This window comes from Physella acuta, unplaced genomic scaffold, assembly GCF_028476545.2.
Source record: "Physella acuta isolate Inbredline_101_S28 unplaced genomic scaffold, ASM2847654v3 ptg000028l, whole genome shotgun sequence".
In the NCBI taxonomy this organism is placed as follows: domain Eukaryota; kingdom Metazoa; phylum Mollusca; class Gastropoda; family Physidae; genus Physella; species Physella acuta.
This window is the reverse complement of record NW_026731548.1, coordinates 496,395-500,506: the sequence shown is the minus strand read 5'-3', so window position 1 is coordinate 500,506 and position 4,112 is coordinate 496,395.

Here is a 4,112-nt window from a genome sequence, read left to right as displayed (position 1 = left end):
TATGTTTCGCCATAACTAACTTTGGCACCATAACTATATATGTCACCATAATTATATGTTTTGCCATAACTATTTTTGGCACTATAACTATATATGTCACCATAATTATATGTTTCGCTATAACTATCTTTGGCAACATAACTATATATGTCACCATAATTATATGTTTCGCCATAACTATCTTTGGCACTATAACTATACGTATCAAATTAACTATATATTTTACCATAACTGTATGTGTCATCATAACTATCTTTGGTACCATAACTATACGTATCACAATAACTATATATTTCACCGTAACTAAATGTGTCACCATAATAAGTTGTGTCCACCATAACTACATGTGTCACCATAATTATATGTTTCACTATAACTACGTGTGTCACCACAACTATATGTGTCTCCATAACCGTGTGTGTCACCATAACTATATGTTTCACCATAACTAAATGTGTCAACATAACTATATATGTTACTATAACTAAATGTGTCACCATAACAAGTTGCGTCCACCATAATTATATGTGTCACCATAACTATATGTGTCACCATAACTTTATGTGTTACCATAACAATATGTGTCGCCATTACTACATGTGTCACCATAACTATATGTGTCTCCATAATGTGTGTCACCATAACTATATTTGTCACCATAACTATATTTGTCGCCATATCTATATTTGTCACCATAACTATATTTGTCACTATAACAATTAGTGTCACCATAACTTTGTGTGTCACCATAACTACATGTGTCACCATAACTACATGTGTCACCATAACTATATGTGTCACCATAACTATATTTGTCACTATAAAAATATTTGTCACCATAACTATATGTGTCACCATAACTATATTTCTCACCATAGCTGCTCTCAATAAACTTAAGCCAGAATTTAGTTGTCATGAGAGTTTGGTGAATTCAACATTTTTCGATCCGGATATTATCAATATCCTGGTGTAGATTTCTCCCGCCAACGTCTGTTTCAGTGGTTCTCCCGCCAATTTCTGTTTCAGTGGTTCTCCCGCCAACGTCTGTTTCAGTGGTTCTCCCGCCAACGTCTGTTTCAGTGGTTCTCCCGCCAACGTCTGTTTCAGTGGTTCTCCCGCCAACGTCTGTTTCAGTGGTTCTCCCGCCAACGTCTGTTTCAGTGGTTCTCCCGCCAATGTCTGTTTCAGCGGTTCTCCCGCCAACGTCTGTTTCAGCGGTTCTCCCGCCAATGTCTGTTTCAGTGGTTCTCCCGCCAATGTCTGTTTCAGTGGTTCTCCCGCCAATGTCTGTTTCAGCGGTTCTCCCGCCAACGTCTGTTTCAGCGGTTCTCCCGCCAATGTCTGTTTCAGTGGTTCTCAACCTTTTTGGAGGCACCAAACCCCACCAGTTACTGAAGTGCATTTACCGAACATTTCTTAATAGTTCTATCGTTCACACACACACACATACACATATATATATATATATATATATATATATATATATATATATATATATATATATATATATATATATGTATATATATATATATATATATATATATATATATATATATATATTTATTCTCCATATATACTTGTAAGTATGTGTATAAGACTGTGTATATGTATTAAAATATATCTTTTTTTCTGGATGTATTTAATATTTCTTAAACTACGCACTTTTGACTGAACTTCGTCCTTCAAATTTTAATGTATAGAAAAATGAGAAACATAGTGACAAATGCTTTTTTACAACGTTGTAATCCGCTATAAGCTCTTTGTATTTTATGGGTATACTAAATTGACGCATTTGGTTTAACCCCAATCCACTTCAGTGGACGGTGTATTTGGTGACACTCGCTTCCTATTTTTTTTGTCGATTAGGGTCAATTTTGTGTAAACAATATATTAATCTACCTAGAAAAAGCATTTGGGGGCCTAATTCTAACAGTTATTTATTCATTTGCAAAATCATGGATTCACACCTACGTCATTACGATTAACAACGTTTGTTAGATGTAACTCCCACCCTCCGCTCCCCTCTCCAGGCCCCACTAAATGATGTCACCCGGTGCGGTCCGCACCCCGCTCCCCCTGCTACGCCTCTGATGTGTCTTGACCTATGCCGGACCGATAAAATTGACTCGAACCCAGGTTAAGAACCATTGTCTAAGATGCAATATCCTGTTCCAGCGGCGTAGACAAGTGGTTTAACCCCCCCCCCCCCCACACACACACACACACACCCCTCCACCCACCCACCACCCCACAAGGACTCATAATTAAAATTGTCAGTGTTACAAAACCACTTTTACTTGCTTAAATTCATAACAGAATAAAATTATGTATATGTATATGTATATATATATATATATATATATATATATATATATATATATATATATATATATATATATATATATATATATATATATATATAATTTTGCCCCTGATTATTTGATGGTTACGCCACTGTGGCGAAGTTCAGATTGTAAATCTAGATCGTCAAGTTACACGAGATGGCCACTATAGAATTTCCAAACCCAGATCGTCAGATATTTGTTGACTCAGCCCCTTGATCAGCCAATCAAATACGGTTTAAGTTTTGTGACGATGAAATCATTTCATCAAATTTTTAACAGACCGCTTGAGCAGCCGCTTCCGTTGATATAAAACTGTAATTATGCAAAGGATTTTTTTTAAATTAAAAGAAATGTATGTTTACACGGATGCAAGGTTGGCTTGGAGAACTTAACACCCCCCTCCCCACCTCCCCCTCTATCCCCACCTCCCCCACCACGTCACGTACGCTTCATAAGCCACTTTAAAAATGCTGGAGAAACATTTTTTAAGCTTTTTGTTATTTTTTTACTTTATCAAAGTATAGCGGAAGTATTGTAATCGTGGACATAAATCACATGAAATTTTGACAGTTTTCATCGTTTTACACCTCAGTACTTCATCAGTATAGAGGACTTATTTTAATCGGGCAAAAATTATAAATCCAGATATATCAAAATTTTGGCGTTTTATGAGTCATCGAGTCGGAAAAAATTGTCTTTGCAATTCTGTCCGTATGTCTGTGTGTGATGTCTGTGAACACGATAACTTGAGTACCGTTACAGCAAGGTTTATGAAATTTCATAAACAAGTACTACATCAAAGTTGTAGTTCTTTATCAACTTTTCAGCGATTTCCGGTAACCGGAAGTGAACTTATTCTACTTTTGGTTTTTCAAAAGACTATTACTTGTGTACTTCAGTACATAAACGAAATTTCACGTCTAAGTAAAAGATCTAATTCTCTGCCTTCTGTCAAATTTTGAGTAATTTCCGTTAATCGGAAGAAGTACTTTACGCTATTTCCGATAAAGTAGTGTATTCTGCACTATTATACATATATCGTTTGATGTTCACTTGGTGCTCAATTCTTTTTTCTACGAGATTCTATTCTATTTTAAAAAGTCTAAGTAATTAAAAATTGATTAAAAATCATGATTATGTCCCGAGTTGCCATCCTCCATAGTGCTATATAAGAATATTCGAGAAAGTTTAGGGTAGATCTCTCCCGGTTTATTATTATATATAAGCTGTTCTGTATTTAAACTTGTAAAACTAAAAACGGAGCTGTGGATGGACAGTTTTATAAACTAGTTCTTACATCAAACATCAATGTAACGTCCGGTATTTTACAACTACATTAAACCTACCTAATCAATGCCGGGCTCCTCCACCCATCCAACCTAACCCATCTATACCATCCAACCTACCCTATCCTATCTACCCCATCAATACCATCCAACCTACCCCATCCAAAACCATCACCCAAAACCACCCCTGTTCTGATTTAACCTCCCTCTCCCCCTCCCCCGGCGTGTCACCACTTGTTTTGGCCCGAGCGCTCCACGCGTAGAAAACAGAAGAGTGGGCGTGGCCAGGCTTCTGATTGTCCAAGAAACCGTCAATCAGCTCTGAGACGGAGGCAAATTAAATCTTTTCTCTCTCTTCCCCCCCCCCCCCCCCCAAAAAAAATGGGTGTTGACGAATGTCTGAGAGGTGATGGTCGATCCCTGGGTGGCGGTTACTTTAAAAAACTGGAGTGGGGTAAAATGAAACTATTCTAAAACAGTT